This window comes from Gorilla gorilla, chromosome 14, assembly GCF_029281585.2.
Source record: "Gorilla gorilla gorilla isolate KB3781 chromosome 14, NHGRI_mGorGor1-v2.1_pri, whole genome shotgun sequence".
Lineage (NCBI taxonomy): Eukaryota > Metazoa > Chordata > Mammalia > Primates > Hominidae > Gorilla > Gorilla gorilla.
In genome coordinates, this window is record NC_073238.2 from 34462274 (window position 1) to 34469795 (window position 7522).

At 46.1% G+C, this 7522-nt stretch overlaps 1 long non-coding RNA gene across 1 annotated transcript in view; it reads left to right on the plus strand.

Moving 5' to 3' along the window:
- The window catches only part of LOC109029331 (uncharacterized), a 33344-nt gene extending 27356 nt beyond the window's left edge, over positions 1 to 5988 (plus strand). The window contains exons 2-3 of the long non-coding RNA XR_002008390.3: positions 613 to 682; positions 5820 to 5988. This is a non-coding gene — a long non-coding RNA (uncharacterized lncRNA). The remainder of the gene's footprint in view (positions 1 to 612; positions 683 to 5819) is intronic.
- The last annotated feature ends 1534 nt before the right edge of the window (positions 5989 to 7522 follow it).

Below are 7522 nucleotides of genomic sequence, written 5' to 3' on the forward strand. Positions count from 1 at the left end.
ATTAACCTGGCAAGGTGGCTCGTGCCTGTAGTCCCAGCTACTCAGGAGGCTGAAGTGGAAGGATTGCTTGAGCCTGGGAGGTCGAGGCTGCAGTGAGCCATGCCACTGCACTCCAGCCTGAGTGACAGAGCAAGGCCCTGTCTCTAAAATAAAATAAAATAAAATAAAAATAAATAAAATAAAATCCATGGGATAATTTCTATGAAGTGATTGCAATTGGGAGAAAAATATAAACAAGCAGTGTTTATTTCTTATCTCGCGTGTGGAAAAATGAGATTTGCATGTCTCATATGGGCTCTGCAGGCCTTGGAAATGTCCCCTGTGGAAATTTTCTGGGCTGTGCAGTTAATACAACCTGTATCCAACTCTCGTCGGATAACTTATTTAATTCCAGAAAATTGGGTAGTCAGAATGGAGGGTGGCAGAGATATCAGTGCAAGTAGTCAGAAGTACAGACTTTCTAGAACTACTAGGCTGAATAGAGGATTACACTGAGATAGAGTTTTCATAGAAATTTTAAGTTGCAAAAAATTTCAAACCAGAATGCTAGGATGAGAACATTTATTTAGCAATGTGGTATGCATTATAAAGAATATTTTCTCTTTCTTGCAGAGAGTTAAATCCAATAATTTGAGATTCCATCTCCCGTGGGAGTTTGCTTTGAAAACATAATGACTGTAAGGTAAATAAATCAGACTTGATTAATCTTGTTACGGCAGCATACAATTTCATGAATACTTTAAGAATTGCATTATTCTTGCACAAATGATTATATCCAACTGATAGGAGCATTTAGAGTGTATTAACTAAATCCTCTTTGGTGAAAGTTGTGTGTTGTATCCAGACATTTCAGGTTAATCTGCTGGGAAGTCCCTTTGATGCTGTTCTTCCTTTCTTTTGATGTATGTTTTTTAAGTATCCATAAATCCTTGCTTGGCTAGTCAGAAGGGCTGGGAAGACCAAACTGGAAAAACTGCCCAGAGAAGGCAGGAGGGCAGGGTGCTATGGAGAAAGAGTAGCCGTGGTGCCAGGGCTCAGGAACTGTGCATTGATACGAATGAGGACAGCAGGGTGGAGGGTGAGAAAGAGCACTTGAGACTGGGCGTGGTGGCTCACACCTGTAATCCCAGTAATTTAGGAGACTGCTTGAGCTCAGGAGTTCAAGACCAGCCTGGGCAACATGGAAAAACCCCGAGTCTACAAAAAATACAAAAATTAGCCGGGCATGGTGGCGCATGCCTGTAGTCCCAGCTACTCAGGAGGCTGAGGTGAGAGGATCGCTTGAGCCTGGGAGGTGGAGGTTGCAGTGAGCCGAGATCGTGCCACTGTACTCCAGCCAGAACGAGACCTTCTCCGAAAAAAACAAAAACAAAAACAAAAACGAAAAAAGCACTTGGGCAGCAGCCGAATTAGAAAATTAGATCTCCTCATGTGGAAGAGGGTCAGCAGTGTGATTCCTAAAGCAGGTAGCAGAACCACTGATAAACCATAGACAAGCAAGAGTGGCAGAGTCCTTGTCTGCTCAGTTATTGTCAGTTATCATCAGGTAGAACAAGCCTTGTCCTGGTATTTCATTTACTTCAGAAATAAAGACAGCCTTGGTTGAGAACAGACTTGTTTCTGATAATAATAATATAACCCTTCACCACTGCTTGGTGTTTTAACATTTTCAAAGTGCTTGATCTTGTTTGAGCTTCAAAACAAACGTGTGAGGAAGGAAGGGCAGGGATCATTTCCCATTTCACAGAGGAATACGTTGAGAGATGGGGAGGTGAAATGGTTTGCAGACATGTGTCACTGCTGGTAAATAGCTTATGGGAGTTTGGGCTCTGACCTTGCAGGTATCAACCTAGTTCTTTCTGTGTAGCACTGTGAGACTTCTGAGGTTGACTAGGAAAAGAACTTAGTCATCCATAAATCAGTAAAAGTCGTGGTAACATCTAGAAAGGGCTAACATCAGTGATGTGAAGTCGTCAGCCTGTGGTTCTGAGGGAATGGACCACCATGCCTGCCCCCAGCCTGACTGGGCAAGATGACCCACTCCTCACCACCCCTAGGTACAAGAAGAGCTCCTCGCCTCCTGGTGAGCCTCACAGGGTCTGAGAATTTGCCTTGCCTGAGGATCTCAAATGACAGAATTTAAATTTGGTGGTGTTCACAAGCTGAAGGAGTTTATTTTCATGAAAATTGGGAGGGAAAAGGTGGTGCTTTATCATTTCTTCTGGGGAAGTAATCTTCCGGGGAGGTGTTAACACTATTACCCTCATTTTAAAAATTAACAAAACAGGTAGAGTGTGGTGGCACATGCCTGTAATCCCAACGCTTCGAGAGGTGGAGGCAGGAGGATTGCTTGAGGCCAGGAGTTTGAGACCAGCCTGGGCAACAAAGCAAGACTCTGTCTCTACAAAAAATAAAAAAAGTTAGCTGAAGGCAGTAACATGCGCCATAGCCCCAGCTGCTGGGGAGGCTGAGGTGGGAGGATTGCTTTGAGCCTAGGATTTTGAGGCTGCAGTGAGCTATGATCCTGCCACTGCACTCCAGCCTAGGTGACAGAGTGAGACCCTGTCTTACAAAAAGAAAATAAACAAAAATTAAAGAAACCAAGTAGAGAAAGGATATGTGACTTATTCAAGAGCATGGTCTACTTTGGTGGAAGGTGGTCAATGTGTCTCAGGCTGAAGTTGTAAAGTGAGAAGAACAGGAGGGCGACCTGCACGATTAGGGCAAAACTTCGAAATGTGCCCCAGCAGAGATTTATTTTTCAGGGGGTGTTTTGCATTCCAGCCCCTCTGCCTTCCTGGCGTTTAGTGCGATTTGTTTAGCCATGTGCTCCCTGGTCTGTGTTTTTGAATGTGTGTGAGATGGGTTGTCTCTCGGGACCTGGCAGGTGCGGCCACCAGGTCAGGGCTGCCCCCCAACCCTGTGCCTCCTTCCTCCTAGGCTCTGGCCCCCTCAGTGCTGAGGGTGATACAGAGCACTTTTCAAGCTGGATTTGGAATGTGGCCTCTCCCCTCCAAACTCCTGGAGATCATGCAAAGGCCTTTGGAGCCAGCCAGTCACCTGGAAGGTGACATTCCCACCAGCTGAGGCCTCACCTTCAGCGGGGGCTGGGCAGCTTTGGAGTCTGGGGCCAGCCAAGCTCACTCTGCCCATATCCCTGCCACGTGTGGCCCAGCGGATGATCACCTGTCTTCATCTGCGTACTGGGCTACATCCCTCCTGCCGTCCCCCACTTCCCTGATGACACCCACAGCAAGCCCCTACCCAAGTGTTCTGTGATCCCCTGTAAATGTGGCCTCCCTAGCTACTTGCTTTTATGAAACCAACAATCCTGGGGACACAGTTTTCGGCTGTCTCAAGACGGGGCAACCACTCCTTTCCCCAGGCCTGTGGGTCCCAGGCCTGGAGCTAGGGTTGGCATTCTTGCCTGAATTCTCCACTCTATCCCAACCCCTGAGGCCACCTGAGGAGGCTCAGACTGTGTCAGGCTAGGAGGACAGTCAAACCACAAAAACATGCCTTTTAAGAAGTATAAGCGGCCGGGCGCGGTGGCTCACGCCTGTAATCCCAGCACTTTGGGAGGCCGAGGCGGGCGGATCACGAGGTCAGGAGATGGAGACCATCCTGGCTAACACGGTGAAACCCCGTCTCTACTAAAAATACAAAAAATTAGCCGGGCGTGGTAGTGGGCGCCTGTAGTCCCAGCTACTCGGGAGGCTGAGGCAGGAGAATGGCGTGAACCCGGGAGGTGGAGCTTGCAGTGAGCCGAGATCGCGCCACTGCACTCCAGCCTGGGCGACAAAGCAAGACTCCGTCTCAAAAAAAAAAAAAGAAGTATAAGCACAAATCCCTCTTTGATGTTATGTAAAAGCTCAGTGTCACTGATTAGGAATCCAGCAGCCCAGGTCCCTGTGTGGACATGACGGTGTTGAGGGAAGCGGATTGACCGCTGGCGGTTGTGTCCACAGCGAGGAGGCGGCTCTCCACTGTTGCTGTGCCAGCCACGTTTCCAGGAGTGTGTTTAGTTTTGGACAGAGTCCAGTGAAAAATCCAATCTATTTAAACAATGGAACATCACCCATTTAAAAGGTGACTGGCCCATTTAAAAGGATACAGAGAGGACTGAAAAACCACAAACTATAAAGAGGGGTTGAAGGGAGTGGGAATATTTCCCTAAGAGAAAGGACTCAGAGAAGACCCCTGTCCATTTAATGAGTACTGGTTACATGCCAGGCACTGGGCCAAGACACATATATTAGCTCACTTAATCCTCACAGCAGCCCAGTGAGGGTCATATGAAGAAACGGAGGCTCAGGAAGGTTAATTAACTTGCTGAAGGCCACACAGCTAGAATGGGGCAGGGTCAGGATGTTAATATGAATCTGCGGCCCCAAGCCCTTGCTCTTAACCAGCTGTGTGTGTGTAAACACAGTCATATGTGTATGTATGTGTGTATATATATTTGTGTGTGTCAAAAAGTTTAGGCTGGCTTTGTATGTCCACCAAAAGGACACCCATGACCTGTGGGCAGAAGTTCCTGGAGAACAGCTTTTGCTTAAACCCATTACGTATACCCAGCTAGAGTTGTCAAGAAATGGCTTCAGGATGTGGTGGTTTCCGAAGGTAGTGGGTGGGATGTCTGTGGAGTGTGTCTCTGAGAAGGTGGCCAGGAAATGCATCTATGAGGTGATGGGAAGTAACTTCCTGGAAGGGAAGAAGAGTTCAGATTAAATTAAGGCTGGATGTTAGAAGTGTTAGATAAAACCTTTTGGAGGACCTGGTGGATGCTGGAAATTTGTTAAGCGAGCCATCCATGTAAAGTGCAGCAGGGAAGGGTGCGTCTTGGAGTCAGCTGGTGGGCGACACTGTGAGGCGACTAGCCCTGCGAACTCTTGGGAGGCTGGGACTGAAGAAGACTGAGGAGGAACAGATGTGCCCTGGGCTCCCTTCTCCAGCTCCTTAAAATATCTGTGTCCTACAGGGAGGACAGACGGAGAGATGGTGCCACAGAACCCAGGAACTGAGCCTGGGAGGCTCTGCTGCTTTTGGTGTTGGTTGAACAGGATTTGTTCATGGATTACTTTTTTTTTTTTTTCCACGCAGGCTGGAGTGCAATGGTGCCAACACAGCTCACTGCAGTCTCAACCTCCCAGGCTCAAGTGATCCTCCTGCCCCAGCCTCTCAAGTAGCTGTGACCACAGGCGTGCACCACCACACCTGGCTAATTGTTAAATTTTTCATAGAAATGGGCATGTTGGCCAGGCTGGTCTTGAATTCCTGGCCTCAAGTGATCCTCCTGCCTTGGCCTCCCAAAGTGCTGGGATTACAGGCGTGAGGCACCATGCCTAGCCATGGATTACCTTTTTGATTCCTTCTTTGCTCTTTTCTTTCTTGGCTTCTACTGGCTACATTTTCTTCTCACTTGTCTTTCCTATCCTTTCCTTTTAATTTCACTTTTGCCTAATGCAGTCATAAAGACATTTCTGTCAATGATGAACTGCATATCCAACGGTGGTACCATAAGATTATAATGCCATATTTTTACCATACCTTTGGTATGTTTAGATTTGCAAATTCTTACCATTACGTTACAGTTGCCTTCAGTAATCAGTACAGTCACATGCTGTACAGGTTTGATGCCTCGGAGCGATAGGCTACACCACACAGCTTAGGTGTGCAGTAGGCTATTCCATTGGTTTGTGTGGGTACACCCTATGGTGTTCCCACAATAATAAAACTGGCTAATGACACAATTCTCAGAACGTACCTCTGTCATTAATCGAGTGACTGGGTATCATTTCTTCTTTCCCTCCCCTCAGTCCCCATCGCTGATGGCTCTTCTCCGTCAGTAACCAGCCCTCACCACCACAGCGTCCTTTTTACTCTTCCTTCCTCCCCACCCTTACCCCTTGTGATGGGAGGAATGAGCAGAGATGGTGCAGGACCAGCCAGTTCCTGCCAGCAGACTCCCTGCCACCAGCAGCCATTGCCAGATAAGTAGAATACACCTATTTCTTCAGGACAATTGAGAGAAAGTCTGAGTTTCCATCACTGGTCTGCCCTTATGAGCTCTCTGCCTTGGGGTAAGTGGCTTGCCCACACTGCCCCCGTTTCATGAGCTTATGTACATGGAGATTCTGTAGGATTGTTACAAAGATGAATCAACATGACCCAGTGTATGAAGTAGCCTAAACCAGTGCTGGTGCATAGTTGGTGCTCAAAAAATGGCACCCGTTATTATTACTTAGAAACTTGTATAGCAGTTTGCCATTGCTGTGACATTTATATTGTAATTTACACAGGTATTGATCCTCAAGAGATTAGGGAAAAAATCTTTCACTACTAATGTCATTATTTCCCCTTCTTTGCAAAAGCTACTTACTACGAATAGAAACATTTACATAACGAGTGAATTTCTCAAATGGTGCAAGAATCAACCGCAAAATAGGCCTCCTCTTTTGAGTTTGGGAGAGAATAAACAAACAGAAATGAAACAACCTGGTTCCTATGAAGACTCTTCTTGCTTCTTTTTGCCTCCCTGCGGGCCCCTTTGTCAGCACAGGGCAGGTGCTGAAGAACTTTTGCTCATCTGGCCCAAGTACCTCCTCCATGTTTTCATCCTTGACAAGCCCAGACCAGGAACTCAGTGTCCCCTCACAAGAGGACAAATTTAATTTCCTGCTTATCCAAGATTTGTTTTATTTGATATGTAGGGACAATGTGTTTATAAATGGTTAGCAGCTATTAAGAGTGTAGAAATGTGTCATTTTCTTAACAGATAAGATCACCAACCCTCTTGAAAAAAAGTTGACATCACTTTCTAATATGGCCCCTGTGTAATGTCCCCAAGGCACTGTGTGATGCCACAAAGGCAAAATAAAATATTTGAAGTGTGTAGATTTCAGTTTACAAAGGCCAGGCCTATTGTTTGCCAAGGAAAAGAAAGCAGGAACCACTGGGTTCTCCGACAGTACTTACTTTGCTTTCTTCCTCTAAAAGAATGAGGCATTATTAATCCTTTTATTTCTACCAGAGAGCACAGAGCAGCCGAGTGATAGATGTTATCTAGCTTAAATATGCACTGGGTAAGCATCTGAGTGCAGGTAGCACTGTTCTAGGAATTATGGGGCTCCTGGGAAAGTGTAATGTGTTTAGTAGCTTATAATCCATCAATATGAGTTGATGTTGATAAGTTCATTAATATGATTGATGAACTTATAATTCATCAACCCATCAAATGGCTGACGAGCACATGAACTATGCCAAAGGCGCTGGGGTGTGATGGTGAGCTGAGTTGGAGGTCTATTCTCTCTCAACTTACAATCAACAAGATGAGCATTAAACAGGTAAATGCACAAGAAAACATGTACTGTGTTTCACTGCATCTAAAGTACGGTTGGTCATAAGACATATCACCATGTATGTACCACTGAAGTAAAAGCCTGACTGTGGTTGTTGGATGTCGCCAACTGTAAAGCACGGCTCTCTATTTCAGAGGTGTTAGAATGGGAAAGAATTGTGT